Raw genomic sequence first — 21,333 nt, 5'->3', positions numbered from 1 at the left:
GGAAAACTGAAGCTAAAGCAAGGCTGTTGGCCAAAACAGATTCAGCACATTTCAAAGTGATCAGGTGCACCTATTAAATGTCAATGTCTTGTGAGCACTGCAAGACACTGTCTTGGGGCATACATGTGGCGTGTAAGGTACCATCCTTTCCCCCAGGAATCTCACACTATAGCTGAAGACTTCATAACAGAATATCAAACCAGCCACTTCTTTGCCTTGTATTTAAAACGTATCAATCTTTTCTCAGTCAATAACATAGGCCATCTGCCTTCCAGACTCCTGTCAGAGAAAATAACCTCACATTGTCAGCTCTCTAGCCTTTATCAGAATCCAATCTGAGAGAAGAGGTATTTAAGGAAGATAGTCTCAAAGGAATGGTTTTCAGACTTTTTTTTTTTTTGCATCAGGTCTTTTTCTTCCAGTGATATCATACCTGGAAACTCAGTGGGAAAGAGAGAAAAATGGGGGTGCTCAGATTGACGAGGGCGAGAAGCCCCTGAAAACCCTCGGCCTCCCTGACGTACCTGCATGTGGCCTCCTTGTTCCTAAGGAGTGCAGTTTGGAAGCCACAGGTCTAAGGGAAGCGCAAGACCTTCACTCCTCCCTGAGTTCTGCCCTTGGAAACTGTGCCCTTGGAAACTCCACCGCTGTGGGGAGCTGCAACCAGGACTCGTTTAACTTAGTATTGAGTGAAATTGCCCCCTCAGAGCCATGCCCTTCGCTTACCCTGAGAGTAAGAGCGAGAATGATCGCATGTGTTTTCCTCTCTTCATACATTTTTGAATTGATACAAAAAATTATAAAGAGAGTGTATTACTTTTGTAGTTAAAAAAAAAAAAAGGATGATGTATAAAAAGCAGTACCTTTGGAAGATGGATCTGATAGTGGACTTAGAGTAAGTTGAAAATATTAGAGACTCCAAGCAGAGAAGAGGTTGGAGGCTGGTGTCATCAGCCAAGAGTGATGCTATAGGGCTTCCCTGGTGGCACAGTGGTTGAGAGTCTGCCTGCCGATGCAGGGGACACGGGTTCGTGCCCCGGTCTGGGAAGATCCCACATGCCGCGGAGAGGCTGGGCCCGTGAGCCATGGCCGCTGAGCCTGCACGTCCGGAGCCTGTGCTCCGCAACGGGAGAGGCCACAACAGTGAGAGGTCCGCGTACCGCAAAAAAAACACAAAAGAGTGATGCTATAGACACCTGGACCAAGGTGGCAGCAGGTACGAGATGGAAGTCATCATTCATGAGACCTATTCAGTGTGAGAGTAGATGGGCAGGGGAATATCAGGGACATTCGGAGAACAGAAGGATGGAAGGGTTATGGTAAAAATGGCAGAGGGCATTTTGGGGGGAAATCCTGAGGGATTTGATCAGTAGAGTTTGTGTAAGGAGGGATGCCCACTGACCTTTAGAAATCAGAATCAGAGAGTTGTTGAGAAGAACATGCTCTGTTGTGTCATGAGAGCCATAGAAGGTGAAGGGAATGAGAATAGATTGTACGCTTGAAGTGATAATATCAAACACTCATTGGGGATTCTGTTAACTGATAAAAGATGCTTCCTGCCAAAAAATCCTTCCGGAGTTTTGGGTAGTTGCCTACATCCTGAGATCCTTTTCTGAATAATGCAGTTTAACCAGATCCTAGTGATTCAGTGCAAATAATTATTTACATTTCTATATATTATTTCATGAAAAGAGATAAGAGGTAGAAAGTTAAGCAATACACTTGTAGGTGATGGTAGAGCCAAGTCCGGGACCCAGGATTTGGCCTGCAGCCCCGCTCAGTCTGCCCCATCATGCGGGCTCACCCACAAGGGCTCTGCCACCCTGTCTGTGAGTACACACCAAGTAGCTGACTCTTAAAATCGTTCTAAGTTTCTGCTCTGTTTGGTAGTCTACACACCTTTCCACACTTTTCTGAATTGGATATTGAATGTTGGCCACTTGGCTTGAAGGGCTGTGTTTCATTTTTCCAGTGTCTCGGTTTTACTCATTTAGGTGATGTCTGGTCTCTCCTTATCCATATTTTATCCACATTAGCACCAACTCGTGTGTCTGAGCTCTCATTTATGCATGGCCAGGTGTGGTCTGCATGTTGATGACTTCGAGGATGTCTTCCTGGAAGCTTCCTGACCTTCCATTCTGGATATCCTTGCTGGTCCTGTGGCCTGTCCCTGGTTCTTGTCAATGCACTTACAGAGATGTCCTATACATTTTGTGTAAATGTGACCTTTGCAATGTTTTTAAATTAGCCTCTTTTAATAATGAGGAGTGATTCCTCTTGCTTGTGAAATAGTGTGTGATTAAGCATTTAAAAATACACACACACATATATATATATGTATAGTAGTTAGCATATAGTAAATAGTATATGTGTGTATGTGTGTGTCTATAGTATGTGTCTGTTTATCCACACATGCACGCACATGTACCTTACATCCAGGACTAGGTCTTTAAGTCTAGGTATGAGAACGTCCCTGAGAATGACCTTGAGTATGAATTGTCTGTGGGAGAAGGTGGTCAGTCTGGCTTGTTTTGCCCTTTGAAAAAGTTAGTTATACAAAGAGGAACATTTAATTAGAAGCACTGAAGTTTGGACATGGGAATCTTCTTAGAGGCTGTTAAGTCCAAACTCTCATTTTGTACTTACGAAGATTTTTTTTTAAATTATGGAATTAGCTTAACATAACCCAACATGCTACAACTCAACTGGGGTTGGAGCCTAGGGATTTCCTGTTTTAACTGCTACCGTATATCCCTTTCTCTCTTCTCTACATGTAAACTTGTTTTTGGGAAATATATTTTAGGAGAGAAATTAAAAATTTGAGTTTAATCAGTGTCTCAACGTTTTATTGTGGGTATTGCTGTGAATGATCATATTTGATCCTGAATTTGCCTGGGACTCCATAGTGTCCAGACAACTAGAAGGCATAGGCAGAGAACTGAGAGTCTCATAGGTGAAAAGGAAAGTTTTCAATGTGGTTAATGGGAAACAGGGCCTTGGGGCTACGTCTACTCATAGGTGTCTCTTCCCCGACCTTCACTGAGGGAAGCCATGTGGTCGCCTTCTCCTCTTGCCTTTCTGTCTCCCCATCGCCCCCTGCATATCAGAGCCACGAAGACGCATTACCCTGCCCTGCAAAGAGGATATAATTGCCCAAGGGTCTTCTGTTGCCACGACCTCGAGGTTGTCTTTTTGTAGTCACCCCAGGCCAAGAGGAGATTTTGTCATAGGGTAGTTAATCAGGTCTGTCCGATGCTGAAACAACACAATTTATGCAGTGTGGTCAAACATCTGGTAAAGTCACTGAATAAAAACCAAATTGGCTGAACCTATTAGTGTTTGAGACAACTGGTCATTTGAATCAGAACCCTCAGTCTGGCCGTTTTGTGTTGATATAATGCATGCAGAACGCCAAGCCTGGCCTTGCCCTTGTCCAGCTTTGATGAAATAATAAAAATAGGTATGTAAACTGGTGTAGAAGTTTTGCAGGGGAATTCTTTCTAAATAATGCTTTCTTGAATTCCCTGGTTGTCCAGTGGTTAGGACTCTGTGCTCTCACCGTCAAGGGCCCGGGTTTTATTCCTGGTTGGGGAATTAAGATCCCACAAGGCGTGCAACCAAAAAAGAAAGGAAAGAAAAGAAAAAAATAATTCTTTCTTGCTGGTGGGCATTTTCTACTCTAAAGAGCTAAGGTTAAGAGGGGAAACCTGTAATGGGGTTGGACCAGCATGAGGCTATGTAGGTACCTGGCCAGGGGTGAGGCGGGTGAAGGTCAGACAGCTGATGCTTTCATATGGCCAGTGGTGATTCAGACCATTTAAGCCATTTAGAAATTTTGACTCGATGGCCTGGTTACCAGCTTGTAACTACTTAGTAACTCATCAGTTCAGCTAAATGAGATGGACTAGTGATGAAAATAGGCATAGCCAAAGCCCCCTATTTATGATGTTTTATGGACGAAGGAGGTCTGGGCTTTGTTCCTGCCTTGTGATCTTGGAACCTAAGACACCTAATTATGAGTGGAATTATATAAATTCAGTCTAGTTGTCTCTATAATCAAGTAGCCATAAGACCATTACTTTCTCTACTTGTTAATAATATTATCATTAATTCATTTATTTATTCATTTTTATCTTTGATTTTGAAAATTTTAAATTTACAGGAGTGTTACATTTTCTCTCTTTCTCCTCCCTTCAAATATTTCAGTGTGTGTTTCTTAAAAATACAGAACATTCTGTAACATAATCATAGTATATCATATAAATATCCTGTTTCTCATCAAACTTCCATTCATTAATTTTAGCATCCATTCACGATTCTTGCCTTATTCATTTTGAACGACCAATCTAGTGAATATCTACTATGTTTCAGCTGTTGGACATACACATAGATCAATATAACTGTCTCTAACCTCAGTCTGTTAAGGGAAAAAAAACCAGATGTAAACAAATACATTATAGTCAGAGTGGCAAGTGTAAGAAGGACAGAAAAAGGTTAATTCAGAAGAGGTCATGACAGACTCTGCCTGGAGAAGCAGGTCAGGGAGGACCTCACAGAAGAGGTAATTCCTGGGGGGAATGTCTCCAATTAGAGTTTAGGACATATTCTGAGCCCTATACATTATTATAGGGATATGAAGTCCTAGCTGCTCTAAATGTAAGACAGCCCTACCACCTGCATTTTTAAAATCCCAATATTTCTCAGTGTTTTCAAACCTTTTGACCCCTATCCACAGTAAGAAATACACTTTGTGGCGTGGACACACACACACGCTCTCACTCACTTACAGAAATACAAACTCTTAACTTTACTACTTGTGATGCATTCTTATATTTTCTATTCTATTCTATTCTACTCTATTCTGTTAACAAATCCAGAACTAATACATCCAACATGGGAGAAATAGGACGTGGAATCTACATTTCTGACAAGGTTTCTGTGCCATTCTGATGCTGACTTAGGTCACTGGCTTAGGGAAGGGTGGAAAGTATTCTAAGACAAAAAGAGTGGCCCCAGGTGGCTTTGTTCAATAGACAAATCAGTGGATTTCAACATTTACCCATGGAGAAACCCTGCTTTAGTTGATACGTTAGATCTGTGTCATCAGAGGGTTCGTTTACTGACTTACAGCTGCTAGCACAGAGAAGGGAATCAATGCCAAGATTCCTTGAAAGCTGAGGTCCATATGTATTTGTGAGTTGATGGCACAAATTGATGAGAACTCTTCTGAAATGATGGGAGAATTCTCCCATGAGAGAGAGGGAAGGTTGCAGTGGTGAAGTGATTCATTCCATTCTGCTAATGTTGCATCCATGCCCATTACATAATTGTAGATGCTGAAGCTGCTGTGTTGAAAGGCATTTGGAACTTGGAAAAAAAGACTGTGCGATCCTTGGGCTCTGAAAAGGTATTTCTTGTGCCTATGTAAAATGCTTAAAAATGTGACCTTTTGATCAAGTGTTGGCTTACCTCCAGTAGGCAGATACTTTCTCTCTCTGTAACACATTTGACTTAGAATAAGGTCTTCCAAGTTCCTGTAAACTAGATTTTTTTTTAAATTTTAATAGCACAAGACCCCAAAGGGCCAGGGCTACAGAAAAAGGGTTACTGGAAAGTTAATTAACCCAGCAATCAAGGAGGAGGATGGGATATTCCAGAGAGAGAGAGAGCAGCAGGTAAAGAAGGCAAGAGGTGGGACACCACATTGTGCTGCTCTTGCAGATTTTGGAAACTGTGGCAGGAAATGTCTCTGGAGATCATGGAGGTGGTTTAAAGACTTGCTAAGAGTCCTTTAGACTTTATCTTGTAGTGACAGACAGTCAATTGAGGGTATTAGATAGGAGACAGATGCGGTCATTCATTGACTCTAAAGTGGAAGAGAAACTTCCACATCTCCTTCAAGGAGGGAGGTACAAAGAAGGAAAGATCAGTTAGGTGGTTATTCCAGTGGCCTCAATAGGAGATGCCAAAGAGCTGAAAGCCAGCAGTGGCAGTGGGGATAATGGTTCTGTCTTCCAAGCATCCTTCTCCCACTCTAGTGACTATCATGTATGCTCTGTGAAAGAAGGGACTTGATTTTTCTCTATTCTCAATTTTCGGTACTTAGACAATTGCCTGATACGTAGCAAGCCAACCATGAAAACTTATTTAATCAATATCTGTAGAATTTTTATCTTATCATTCAAACAACCAATTAATTATATGGGGAAACATACCATCCAGAATAATCATTTGAACTCAATCAGAGGTTCTTAATCCTGGGTGCTTATTAAAAACACTCAAGGGGCTCTCTCAAGATGGAATAGCCCATTCCTTCCAGGTCCTCCGTGTTACAACTAAAAAGCACAATAAGTCTCTGAAAGATGGAGGAGCAACAAAGCAGTGAATTCTCTGGATTTTTTAATTGCCTCCCATATATTCTGAACTGCCAGCAGGCATGGGTGAAAAAACTCCAAGAAAAGCCAGTTCCCGGGGCCAAAGAACTGATAAAAAGATGGCTTAGCAACAGGAAACCTTGTTTGCAGTATCGCCCACCACAACCAAATACCAGTGTTAAAACTATACCTCCTCATCCCCTCTCCATGACGTCACGTGATCCAGCAAGAAGTTGATCTTCCACCCCTATGAGTAAAAGCATAGATGTACTGGAAGCCCTCACTGAGTGGTATATCCAGGGAACAGAGAACTAATTTCCTTCCCCATCTGGCAGAAATAGGCAGTGCTCTGATGCCCCTGCCAGGATAGTGTTGGCAAGGTAGAGCAGCGCCCCCTCCTCCACCCAGCACTAAGGAGGCAGAAGGAGGTGGTGAGAAGTAGGGTAGTTGACCATTTGCTTCACCCCCTCTGTCTGTGTCAAAGAAAACTACTGAGTCTCTACCTCCACCCTGCAGCAACAGTGGTGTGAGTCAGCCCTCTGTTTCCTTCCTCTGTGGTGTCAGCAGGACCAAATGAGGAGACAAAGTGGTTTAAGTCAATGCCCCACTTTTGCTGGGATGGCATCATAGGGGCCCTGTCAGAAGCTGAACAGATACACCCAACTAGCCTTCAAGCTATGCCTCAACAAGGAACTTTCTGCTGGAAAAGAAAATTAAAGAGGATCCAGCGTTTCATAATAACTAAAATTTCCAGAATACAACTGAAAAATCACATGTCATGGGATGAACCAGGAAAATCACAGCAGAGATGGGAAAAGACAAACAGCAGGTGCCAACACAGAGATGAATCAGATGTGGGAATTATCTGACAAGGATTCTAAGCAACTGTCGTAAAAATATATCAATAAGCAATTATGAATTCTCTTGAAACAAAATGAAAAATAGAAATCTCAGCAAAGAAATAGAAACTATAAAAAAGAATTAAATGGAAATTATAGAATTAAAATACAATAACTGAAATGAAAACATTACTTAATGGGCTTAATAATAGAGTGGAGATGACAGAGGACAGAATTCATGAACTTGAGGAAACATGAATAGAATTTACCAAATATGAACAATAGAGAGAAAATAGCCTGGAAAAAGACAAAAACCAAAATAGTGTCTTAGGGACCTGTTGGACAATAACAAAAGAGCTAATATTTGTATTTTCAAGGTCACAGAAAGAGAGAGGAAAGAAGATTGAAAAAGTATTTGAAAAAATAATGGTGAAAAACTTCAAATTTGGCAAAATATATAAATCTACAGATTCAAGAAGTCAAGCCCAAGTAGGATAAACCTAAAGAAATCCCCACTGAGATACATCATAATTAAATTTCTGAAAATTAAAAGCAAAAAAGTTTGAAGCAAGTAATACACTACTTATGCTACCAATTTGAATGACTGTGTATTTCTAATATGAAAACCTGGAGGCCAAAAGGAAGTGGCACAACAGTTTTCAGGTATTGAAAGAAAAGTACTGTTGGCTGTGAATTCGATATTCAACAAAAATATTTTTATGGAATGAAAGGGATAAAGACACATTTATAGGAGAAGGAAAACTATGAGAATCTCTTGCTAGCACACCTACCTTTAAAAAAAAGGCTAAAGGAAGTTCTCTAAACACAAAAGTAATTGTAACAAAAGAAGACTCGAGAACATGAGAGTAGGTAAAAGAAGAATGTAAGAGTAGGTTTTGAAAAATATAGATGTAATACTCTATTTCTCATGAGTTCCTTAAATTATATTTGGTTGTTGAAGTAAAATTTGTAACACCATCAGATGTGGTGCTCAATATATGTAAAGGAAATATTTTTGATAATTACATATAAAAAGTGGGAAGAAAATAAGCTTTCTATACTTAAAATGATAAAATAGACACAGTAGACTGTGACAGGTTACATATGCATATTTCAATACCTATAGCAGTCATTAAGAACTCTATAAAGCTAAATACTAAAAAATACTATAAATCAAGGTTAAAGTTTTTAAATGTTTAAAAAAATTATAGGAAGATATGGAAAGAGAAACAGAGGAACTAAACCAGAGGAAACAAACAGAAAACAATAAAATTGAAGAATTAGCCCTAACATACCAATAATTAATTTAAATGTAAATGGTCTAAATATAACAATTAAAAGACAGAGATTGATAGAGTGGATTAAAAATGTAGTCCAACAATATGCTGTCTATAAGAAATTTGCTTCAAATACAGCAACATATTAGGTTGAAAATAGAAGAATGAAAAAAGACATACCATAAAACACTAATAAAAAGAAGGAGTGGCTATGTTAATATCAAATAAGTAGACTTCATGGCAAGGAAAATTGCTGGAGACAAAGAGGGACATTACATAATGATGAAACAGCATACCACCAGGAAGACATAACATTCCTAAATGTCTGTGCCCCAAACAACAGATCCTCAGAAGCTTGAAAAAAAAACAACAACTGATGGGGCTCAAAATAGAAATAGTTGGGAGCATAAACACCCAACTCTCAACAGTTAATAGAACTACTAGATAGAAACTCAGTGAAGATGTAGAAGAACTGTACAACACAGTCGAGCTACAGGATCTAAGTGACATATATAGAACACTCTACCTGAAAATAACAGAACACATTTTTTTTTCCAAGTGTCCATGTAACATTCACCAAAATAGCCCACATCCTGGGTCATAAAAAAAAAACCTTAAAAATTGATATCATACAGAGTATATTCTCTGACTATAATGGAATCAAACTAGAAATCAACAACAGAAAGGCAACAGGAATATTTCCAAATACTTCAAAATTAAACAGTATTTTAAATAATCTATGGGTCAAAGAGGAAGTTGCAAAAAAAAAAAATAACACATAGAACTGAATGAAAATACAGCATACCAAAATATGTGGGACACAACTATAACAATGCAAAGAAGGAAATTTATTGCATGAAATGCTTATATTTGAAAGAAGAAAGGGTCTCAAATCAGTAAGTTAAGTTTTTATCCTAAAAAACTAGAAAAAGAAGTGCAAGTAAAAGAAAGGAAATAATAAAGAGCAAAATTAATGAAATCAAAAGAAGAAAACAGGAGAAAAAATCAATAAAACAATTTTTTGTTAAAAAAATCAACAAAATTGACAAACCTCTAACAAGAATGACAAAGATAAAAATAGGGAGGACACAAATCAACAATATCATGAATAAAAAAAGAGGATATCACTACAGATTCTACAGCCATCAAAAGGATAATAAAGGAACACTATATAAACTACTTCGCACTCATAAATTTGATAATTTAGAAGAAATGAATCAATTCCTCCAAAATCATAAACTATTAAAACTCAACCGAGTTAAAACAGACAATGTGAATAGTTCTGTAACGATTAAAAATTTAATTTTTAATATAAAGTCTCCTGAAAAAGAAACCTCTAGGCTCATATTATTTCACTGGTGAATACTACCAAACATTTAAAGAAGAATTAACATCAGTTTTATACAAACTCTTCCAGAAAATATAAAAGGAAGGAACACTTCCCAATTCATTCTATGAGGCCAGTATTATTCTGATACCAAACCCAATAAAAGACCAAAAAAAAAAAAAAAGCAGACTGATATCAATCATGAATTTAGACACAAAAAAAAAACTTAACAAACTATTAGCAAATTGAATTCAGTAATGTGTAAAGAGAATTTTACACCATGACTAAGTGGGATTTATTCCAGATACACAAGGCTGTTTCAACATTCCAAAATCAACCAGTAGAATCTACAATATTAACTGTCTAAACAAGGAAAAAATCAACTGATATAATCATTGTTTTAACCAATGATTAAATCAATTGATATAATCATATCAACTAGCACAGAAAAAGCACCCCATAAAATCCAAAACCCATTCATGATAAAAGCTCTCAACAATTAGCAATAGAGGGAAACTTTCTCAATTAAGTAAAGAACATCTACTAAAATGTACTGCAAACATCATAGTTAATATTGAAAAACTGATGGATTTCTCTCTAAGGTTGGGAACAAGGAAAATAAATCCACTCTCAACACTCTGGAAGCATCACCACTGGAAGCATGATCCATACAAGGAAAAATCGATAAACTAGACTTCATCAAAATTTAAAACCTTTTCTCTATGAAAAACACAGTTCAGAAGATGAAAAGATAATCTACAACCTGGAAGAAAAATATTTGCAAACCACATGTCCAACAAAGGTCTAGTCACTAGAATATATAAACTCTCCACATTCAACATTTGAAAAATAAGCAATCCAAATAGATAATGGGCAGAAGACAGGAGAGTATATGCAGATAGGGCTTAAACACATGAAAAGATGCCCCACATCATTAGCTACCAGGTAAATGCAAATTTCAACTATAATAAGATATTAATGTACACAGAATAGTTAAAATAGAAAATAGTGACAGTAGCAAATGCTGGGAAGATTGCAGAGAAACTTACTCATACATTTCTGGTGGGATGTAAAATGATACAGCTACTCTGGGAAACAATTTGGCATTTTCTTATAAAATTGAGCATACAGCTACCATATGACCCAGCAAATACACTTTTGGCCATTTGCCCACAAAACATGAAAACATATTTTTACACAAGAATCTATACAAAAATGTTCATAGGCACTTTGTTCATGAAAGCCTAAAACATGAAAAAAACCAGATGTCCTTCAATAGGTAAATAGTTTTAAAAACTGATAGATAGATCCTTACTGTGGAACACTGCTCTGGAATAAAAAGGGACAAAATATTGATAAACACAGCAATTTGAATGAATTTCAAGGGAATTATGCTGAATAGAAAAAGCTAATAACAAATGGTCACATACTGTATGTTTTCATTTGTATAACATTCTTGAATGGATATAAAAATGAAGAACAGATTAATGGTTACCTGGAGATGAGGATGGGGTGGAGGTGGGAGAGAAGTGGGTGTGGCTATAAAAGAGCAACAGGAGGGATCCTTGTGGTGACGAAACTGTTCAGTATCTTGACTGTATCAAGGTCAGTATCCTGTTGTGATACTGGACTATAGGTTTGCAAGATATTATCGGGGGAGCTGGGTAAAGGCTACAGAAGCGCTCTCTATATTATTTCTTACAACTGAATGTGAATCTACAGTTATCTCAAAATAAAAATTTAACGAGAGGACAGACAGCAGAAGCAAGAAGAGCTACAATCCTACAGCCTGTGGAACAAAATTCACATTCACAGAAAGATAGACAAAATGAAAAGGCAGAGGACTATGTACCAGATACAACCCCAGAAAAACAATTAAATGAAATGGAGATAGGCAACCTTCCAGAAAAAGAATTCAGAACAGCGAGAGGGAAGATGATCCAGGACCTCGGAAAAAGAATGGAGGCAAAGTTTGAGAAGATGCGAGAAATGTTTAACAAAGACCTAGAAGAATGAAAGAACAAAACCTAGAAGAATTAAGAACAAACAAACAGAGATGAACAATACAGTACCTGAAATGAAAAATACACTACAAGGAATCAATAGCAGAGTAACTGAGGCAGAAGAATGGATAAGTGACCTGGAAGACAGAATGGTGGAATTCACTGCCATGGAACAGAATAAAGAAAAAAGAATGAAAAGAAACGAAGACAACGCTTCCCTGGTGGCGCAGTGGTTGAGAGTCCGCCTGCCGATGCAGGGGACACGGGTTCGTGCCCTGGCCTGGGAAGATCCCACATGCCGCAGAGCGGCTGGGCCTGTGAGCAATGGCTGCTGAGCCTGTGCGTCCGAAGCCTGTGCTCTGCAGCGGGAGAGGCCACAACAGTGAGAGGCCCGCGTACCGCAAAAAAATGAAGACAGCCTAAGAGATCTCTGGGACAACATTAAATGCACCAATGTTCACATTATAGGGGTCCCAGAAGGAGAAGAGAGAGAGAAAGGACCCAAGAAAATATTTGAAGAGATTTTAGTCAAAAACTTCCCTAACATGGGAAAGGAAATAGCCACCCAAGTCCAGGAAGCACATAGAGTCCCAGGCAGTATAAACCCAAGGAGAAACATGCTGAGACACATAGTTAGCAAATTGACAAAAAATTAAAGATGAAGAAAAATTATTAAAAACAACACGGGAAAAATGACAAATAACCTTATGGGAGTTCCCTTGTATGTTAACAACTGATTTCTCAGCAGAAACCCTACAAGCCAGAAGGGAGTGGCATGATATATTTAAAGTGATGAAAGGGAAGAACATACAACCAAGAATACTCTACCCAGCAAGGATCTCATTCAGATTCGATGGAGAAATATAAAGCTTTACAGACAAGCAAAAGCTAAGAGAATTCAGCACCACCAAACCAGCTCTAAAACAAATGCTAAAGGAACTTCTCTAAGTGGGAAACACAAGAGAAGAAAAGTACCTACAAGAACAAACCCAAAACAATTAAGAAAAGGGCAATAGGAACATACATATTGATAATTATCTTAAATATAAATGGATTAAATGCTCCCACCAAAAGACACAGGCTTGCTGAATGGATACAAAAACAAGACCCATATATATGCTGTCTACAAGAGACCAACTTCAGACCTAGCGACACATACAGACTGAAAGTGAGGAGATGGAAAAAGATATTCCATGCAAATGGAAATCCAAAGAGCTGGGGTAACCATTCTCATAACAGACAAAATAGACTTTAAAATAAAGAATGTTACAAGAGACAAGGAAGGTCACCATATGATGATCAAGGGATCAATCCAAGAAGAAGATCTAACATACAAATATATATATATATATATATATATATATATATATGCACCCAACATAGGAGCACCTCAATAGAAAAGTCAAATGCTAACAGCTATAAAAGAGGAAATCAACAGTAACACAGTAATACTGGTGGACTTTAACACCTCACTTACACCAATGGACGGATCATCCAGACAGAAAATTAATAAGGAAACACGAACTTTAAATGACACAATAGACCATATAACTTTAGTTGATATTTATAGGACATTCCATCCAAAAACAGCAGATTACACTTTCTTCTCAAGTGCACATGGAACATTCTCCAGGATAGGTGGCCTCTTGGATCACAAATCAAGCTGTGGTAAATTTAAGAACACTGAAATCATATCAGACATCTTTTCTGACAACACTATAAGATTAGAAATAAATTACAGGGAAAAAAACGTAAAAATACACGAACACATGGAGGCTAAACAATACATTACTAAATAACCAAGAGGTCACTGAAGAAATCAAAGAGGAAATAAAAAAAAATACCTAGAGAGAAATGACAACAAAAACATGATGATTCAAAACCTATGGGATGCAGCAAAACCAGTTCTAAGAGGGAAGTTTATAGCAATATAATCCTACCTCAAGAAACAAGAAAAATCTCAAATTAACAATCTAACCTTACACCTAAAGCAGCTAGAGAAAGAACAAACAAAACCCAAAGTTAGCAGAAGGAAAGAAATCATAAAAATCAAAGCAGAAATAAATGAAATAGAAACAAAGAAAACAATAGCAAAGATCAGTAAAACTAAAAGCTGGTTCTTTGAGAAGATAAACAAAATTGATAAACTTTTAGCCAGACTCATCAAGAAGAATCAGGAGAGGACTCAAATCAATAAAATTAGAAATGTAAAAAGGAGAAGTTACAATGGACAGCGCAGAAATACAAAGCATCTTAAGAGACTACTACAAGCAACTTTTTGCCAATAAAACAGACAACCTGGAAGAAATGGACAAATTCTTAGAAAGGTGCAACCTTCCAAGACTGAACCAGGAGAAAATAGAAAATATGAACAGACCAATCACAAGTAATGAAATTGAAACTGTGATTAAAAATCTTCTAACAGGGGGCTTCCCTGGTGGCGCAGTGGTTGAGAGTCCGCCTGCTGATGCAGGGGACACAGGTTCGTGCCCCGGTCCGGGAAGATCCCACATGCCGCAAAGTGGCTGGGCCCGTGAGCCATGGCTGCTGAGCCTGCGCATCCGGAGCCTGTGCTCCACAACGGGAGAGGCCACAACAGTGAGAGGCCCGTGTACCACAAAAAAAAAAAAAAAAAAAAAAAAAAATCTTCCAGTAAACAAAAGTCCAGGACCAGAAGGCTTCACAAGTGAATTCTATCTAATATTAGAGAAGAGCTAACACCCACCCTTCTCAAACTCTTGCAAAAATTTGCAGAGGAAGGAACACTCCCAAACTCATTCTGTGAGGCCACCATCACCCTGATACCAAAACCAGACAAAGATACTAAAAAAAGAGAATTACAGATGAATGTCACTGATGAATACAGATGCAAAAATCCTCAACAAAATACTAGCTAACAGAATCGAACAACACATTAAAAGGATCATACACCATGTTCAATTGGCATTTATCCCAGGGATGCAAGGATTCTTCAATATACAGAGATCAATCAATGTGATACGCCATACTAACAAACTGAAGAATAAAAATCATATGATCATCTCAATAGATGCAGAAAAAGCTTTCGACAACATTCAATACCCATTTATGCTAAAAACTCTCCAGAAAGTAGGCATAGAGGGAACCTACCTCAACATAATAAAGGCTATATACAACAAACTCACAGCAAACATCATTCTCAATGGTGAAAAATTGAAAACATTTTCTCTAAGATCAGGAACAAGACAAGGATTTTCACTCTCGCCACTATTACTCAACATAGTTTTGGAAGTCCTAGCCACAGCAATCAGAGAAGAAAAAGAAATAAAAGGAATACAAATTGAAAAAGAGGAAGTAAAATAGTCACTGTTTGTGGATGACCATAGATAACCCTAAAGATATCATCAGAAAACTACTAGAGCCAATCAATGAATTTGGTAAAGTTGCAGGATATAAAATTAATGTGCAGAAGTCTCTTGCATTCCTATACACTAACAACGAAATATCAGAAAGAGAAATTAAGGAAACAGTCCCATTCACCATTGCAACAAAAATTAAAATACCTAGGAATAAACCTACTTAAAGAGGCAAAAGACCTGTATGCAGAAAACTATAAGACACTGATGAAAGAAATCAAATATGACACAAACAGATGGAGAGATATACCATGTTTTGAATTTGAAGAATCAATATTTTGAAAATGACTATAGTACCCAAAGCAATCTACAGATTCAATGCAATCCCTATCAAATTACCAATGGCATTTTTTACAGAACTAGAGCAAAAAAATCTTGAAATTTGTATGGAGACATAAAAGACCCCAAATAGCAAAAGCAATATTGAGGGAAAAAAACAGAGCTGGAGGAATCAGACTCCCTGACTTCATACTATACTACAAAGCTACAGTAATCAAGACAATATGGTAGTTGCACAAAAACAGAAATATAGATAAGAGGAAAAGGATAGAAAGCCCAGAGATGAACCCACACACCTATGGTCAACTAATCTATGACAGAGGAGGCAAGGATATACAATGGAGAAAAGACAGTCTCTTCAGTAAGCGGTGCTGGGAAAACTGGACAGCTACATGTAAAAGAATGAAATTAGAACACTCCCTAACACCATACACAAAAATAAACTCAAAATGGATTTGAGACCTAAATGTAAGACAGGACATTATAAAACTCTTAGAGGAAAACATAGGAAGAACACTCTTTGACATAATGACAGCAAGATCTCTTTTGACCCACCTCCTAGAGTAATGGAAATAAAACTAAAAATAAACAAATGGGACCTTATGAAACTTCAAAGCTTTTGCACAGCAAAGGAAATCATAAACAGGAGAAAAGACACCCTCAGAATGGGAGAAAATATTTGCAAACGAAGCAGTGGACAAAGGATTAATCTCCAAAATATAAAAACAGCTCATGCAGCTCAGTATTACAAAAACCAACAACCCAATCCAAAAATGGGCAGAAGACCTAAATAGACATTTCTCCAAAGAAGACATACAGATGGCCAAGAGGCACATGAAAAGCTGCTTAATATCACTAATTATTAGAGAAATGCAAACCAAAACCACAATGAGGTATCACTTCACACCGGTTAGAATGGCATCATCAGAATATCTACAAACAGCAAATGCTGGAGAGGGTGTGGAGAAAAGGGAGCCCTCTTGCACTGTTGGTGGGAATGTAAATTGATACAGCCACTATGGAGAACAGTATGGAGGTTCCTTAAAAATCCAGAAATAGAACTAACATATGACCCAGCAATCCCACTACTGGGCATATACCCAGAGAAAACCATAATTCAAAAAGACACATGCACCCCAGTGTTCGTTGAAGCACTATTTACAATAGCCAGCTCATGGAAGCGACCTAAATGCCCATCGACAGATGAATGGATAAAGAAGATGTGGTACATATATAGAATGGAATATTAGCCATAAAAAGGAATGAAATTGGGTCATTTGTAGAGATGTGGATGGACCTAGGGACTGTCATACAGAGTGAAGTAAGTCAGAAAGAGGAAAACAAATATTGTATATTAACGCATATATGTAGAATCTAGAAAAATGGTCCAGGTGAACCAGTTTGCAGGGCAGAAGTAGAGACACAGATGTAGAAAACAAACGCATGGGCACCAAGGGGGAAAGCAGTGGGGGTGGGATGAATTGGGAGTTTAGGATTGACATGTATACACTAATATGTATAAAATAGATAACTAATAAGAACCTGCTGTTTAAAAAAAATAAAACAAAATTCAAAAAAATTTAACTATAAAAAAACATAATTCAAAAAAATTTAACTATAAAAAAAGTAAAAACAAAATTAAAAAAAATTTAACAATAAAATAATCTAAGAAACTTAAAAAAAATATTACTGATGCTTAGATTCCCCAGCACATGTCCCCTTCCAGATTCTGATACAGTTGATTTGGGGTAGGGCCTATCCAACTGTATTTTTTTAAAGTTTCTTATGAGATTTTAATGTGTAGTGAGGATTGAGGACCTCTGGCCTGAATATAAATTGGTTCAGACAGCACATTTGGAGAAGCAGCCTCACCTAGCCACAAGTGGATGTCCTTTCTTCCTCCAGTTGTGTCACTTGACCTTGATAAGCTTTCCAAGGGCAAGGACTGTGTGAATCACTGGTACAGCATCTTGGTGTTTCAGAGAGGCATTTATTCTGCTGCTGCTGAGGGTGGTGGCGATGCTGGTCATGGTGAGTAGGGTGATAACAATGAAATCATTGATCTAATCATACTTCTATTACCTATTCAGGTAAACCTGAAGAAAGGAAATGATACAGTTTCCATGACTATTTTCATATTGGATCTGCAGGGAATCTGAGCATGGGAAAAAGATAAATAGGCTCGCTGCCTTCTGCTTTTGCATAAATCAGAGCTTCTGGCTTATGCATTCTGAACATATGTTTGGTAACAATTATGAGTTGAGCATATGTTGTTTTAGGAGATTAAATCTTACTCGAAATCCAAAGGAATCTTGTCTGAATATAAAGAGACCAACAAATCACTCTGAGCAACTAGAGGTAGTGTCATGAATTCTAGCCTGTTTTTTCCCCAGTTGCATTGAACCATGTGCAGGTTTTCTGAATGTAATCTTGGTGATATTTGTCCAGGGCTCTTATGAGATGCCTATTTTACTGAAATGGATGGCTATTACTTTTAATTCTTAGTAATTTATTTTTAATTAAGATATTAGTTTTATTATAAATCAAAATTGGTAGCTGTTAGAAATAGATAAATGTCGTAGCAGTATGAGTGGGCCCAGGACTCACACAGCAAACATTTCTCATGGGCCAGGGCACTCTGCTAGGTATAGGGTTGCAAAGATAAATAGCTAACAGGCTCCCAGGATGCTATGAAGTTCTAATAATTTGGGAAGAAGTATATGTTATAAAAACTAATATCATCCCTGGTCGTACTGCATATTTTCTACATGTTGGATTGATTGGTTTTAGCTTCTCTTTAAAAGTTATAACTCTATCATTTTTCTTTTTCTCTTTTAGTCCCTCCCCCCCTGCCAGAAGTATGCCATGCTGGCTCCATCTTTAAAACCTCTACCAGTGCTTCCTATACATGCATCAGACCCCTTCCCCTTCCCACCCACTCTCTCCCACCTCCAGACATCATCTCCATCTGTGCATTTTCTTCCCACCATGAGCAGTGGAAGAAGTGGTCTCTTACGTCCTGTCTGTAGGTCATTCTGTCAAGTGAACTTACTCCATCCTGTTCTGTCTTCTCTGATTTTGCTTCATCAGCTTTCACCTCTCTCTCTTCTATAACTTTTACCTTTCTGGTCCTTCTGCAAGAAAACATGCTCAGTGCTCTCTTTTTCTAAATGGAATTTTTGGCTCTCTTTAAAGCTTCCTTTAGCTGTTGACCCATTTCTCTTCTTTCCTTTGCGTCAAAATTTCTTGCAAGTCTTGTGTTAAATTCACTGTCCTTATTTCCTAATCTCCCCTCCACTTCTCAATCATTGCCATCTGGCTTCTCTCTGAATCTGCTGCAGCTGACTTCTGTCCACGCTGATGTTTCTGTCTGTCGTGTGATTTCCTTGAAGGCCTCCACTGTGAAGCTTTCTCTCAGCCTTCCCGCTGGATTTGGTACCCTTCGTCTGACCTCCCTGGGCATACCTCTCTCAGGGAGCTTACTACTCTTTTGTCCTTTCATGAAACTCTAAGGCTCTTGAAAGGCATATTTGTACGTCTAACCCCTAGTCTACTGTCTAATAAGGAAGACACTCAGTAAATATTCGTTTAATGAGTGAAAGAGTAAATGAATGAATGCAAACTCCCAAATCTGTATTATTTTCAGTGTGCTCCTGAAACATGCAGCCAACCATGTACTGAATGTCTAGGTGTATTATCAGACTTTCAGACTCAGTTTATCCCATACTATACTTATGTCCTCCTGAAAACTGACTTAAGTTCTGGATCTTGGTGAATAACACGATCATCAGTTTCATTAGACGAGAAAAAAGAAATCAGTCTTTCTAGACCCTCCCTTTTATCCCAGCTACTTAACTTGAATCGGTCACTAAGACACACAAGTTTGGGAATTCCCTCGTGGTCCGTTGGTTAGGACTTGGCACTTTCACTGCCAGGGCCCGGGTTTGATCCCTCGTCAGGGAACTAAGATCCCGAAAACTGTGCGGCGCAACCAAAAATAAAAGACACACCAATTTATCCTTGTAAGTATATTTCAAAATCATGCCCTCTCCCCTGTTCTCAACGCTATTGCCTTAGGTTAAAAATACATCATCTCACACCTCAACGGTTTTAATGGCATCCTAACAAGAGCGATTATCTTCCCTTCCAGTTAATTATCAGAACTCAGATCTGTTTCATTTATTCAATAAATATTTATTGAGTACGTACTAAATACCAGATGCTATTTAAGGCCCTAAGGATATAGTAGTGAACAAAAGAGACAAACTGTTCGCCCTCATGGAGTTAACACCCTACTGAGAATAATCATATTGCTTCCCTTTCACCAGTTATGACCTTTTACCAGTTGCCATTTGTCTGTGTGGTAAAATAAGATAAAGGAATCTTAAAATGATACACAAGGTCTCTTTACCGTCCAACCGAGTATCTCTCAACCTGTTGTGTATGTTCAAATCACCTGAGTTCTCGTTAAAAATGTGTGTTTTGTGGGCCTCTTATTAAGATATTCTGTAGGTCTGGGATGGAACCCCCCAAATGCATTGTTAATTAGACTCCCAGGAGATTTGAATATAGGTAGTTCTTGGGCCACACTTTGAGAAACACTTATCTGTTCTTTGCCTACCTCTCCAGCTTCAACTCCTGCCATCCTCCCTGTTCATCTTAGCTTTTCACAGTATAAACTGTTTTAATTCCTTAACCACATGTGGTATTTCTTACCTCTGTGCATTAGGCTGTGCTGGTCGTGTCAGTCAGGCCAGTTAACACCAGCAACAACAAAATCACAGTCACTTAGTACAGTGGAACTTATTTCTCTTGTTCTCAGAGTCCAATGTAGCTGTTCCTGAATAGATACCTTTTCTAGGTGGCCCTCTTTTTAAGTGGTTACTCAGACTCCTTCTAGTGGATCTAGGCTCCTTACATCCTGAGATGCTGCCTCAGGTGCCCATATAAAGGGAAAAGAATAAAGGGAAGGAAGACATACTGAATACTTAATGGCCACATACTGGAAGGGACACACATCATTTCTGCTCACATCTCATTGACCAGAAGTAGTCATGTGGTCCCACTTAGATGCAAGGGGGGCTGGGAAATGTAGTCCTGACGGGGAAGCTGCTTTCTAGCCAGAGCACCCACAAACTTTTGGTTATCAGAAAGTTGCCTCTGCTACCCTCTGGTCACTAAATATCCATGTGCCCCTCATTCCAACACATAGCACGTATTCACTGCCTCCCCATAAGGGCTGACCCAGAGTCCCCGTTGGTCACTGTATCCAGCTCACAGCCTGTGATTTCTGAGTGATGTGCATTCTTCCCCATCAGGTTTGGATATGGCCTCTCTTGACTCAGCAACCTGTGAACTAAAAGGACAAATTATCCTTTCTGCCCCCGCCGCACACATCCAATATGCAGTGGGCGAGCAGAGACAGGGTAACCTCAGGACAGACTCTCATTTGGAAAACGGAAGCATGCAAAACACAGCACAGCCACTGGTCCTTAGCAGCTATGGAACTGCAAGCGTTTGAAGGCCTCCTACCTTGAAGGTGGGGAATTTTCTTTTGTAGGCCCTGATACCGCTCTCTGGGGACAGCTGTCTCATTCATTGTTCTCCTTTGCCTCTGGGTCTGTCTTATGGGCCATGTTCTTCTTCTTTCTTTTGCATGTCTTCCTTGCCACATCTGAAGGAGGTGTTGGGGGACATGCCCTTCTCAGGGGCTGCATCGCTTTTACAGCCTTCTTCCTACTCATGCAAACTAGAGGACCTGAAGGTTATTGGACCACTGGAATAGTCAAAGACTTTTCTTTGGCAGTACCATTTCTTCAAAACTTCATCATCTTCTGAT

At 38.7% G+C, this 21,333-nt stretch overlaps 1 protein-coding gene across 1 annotated transcript in view; it reads left to right on the top strand.

Moving 5' to 3' along the window:
• The window catches only part of THSD7B (thrombospondin type 1 domain containing 7B), a 975,661-nt gene that overhangs the window by 11,189 nt on the left and 943,139 nt on the right, over window positions 1-21,333 (top strand). Inside the window, exon 2 of the mRNA XM_029224675.1 lies at window positions 5,334-5,407. The gene's annotated coding sequence lies outside the window, so the exon portion shown is untranslated. The remainder of the gene's footprint in view (window positions 1-5,333; window positions 5,408-21,333) is intronic.

This window comes from Monodon monoceros, unplaced genomic scaffold (genome assembly GCF_005190385.1).
Source record: "Monodon monoceros isolate NGI ecotype Baffin Bay Population unplaced genomic scaffold, NGI_Narwhal_1 Super_Scaffold_16, whole genome shotgun sequence".
NCBI classification, from domain to species: Eukaryota; Metazoa; Chordata; class Mammalia; order Artiodactyla; family Monodontidae; genus Monodon; species Monodon monoceros.
The sequence above is the reverse complement of the archived record's forward strand: the minus strand, read 5'-3'. Positions and strand labels throughout refer to the sequence as shown.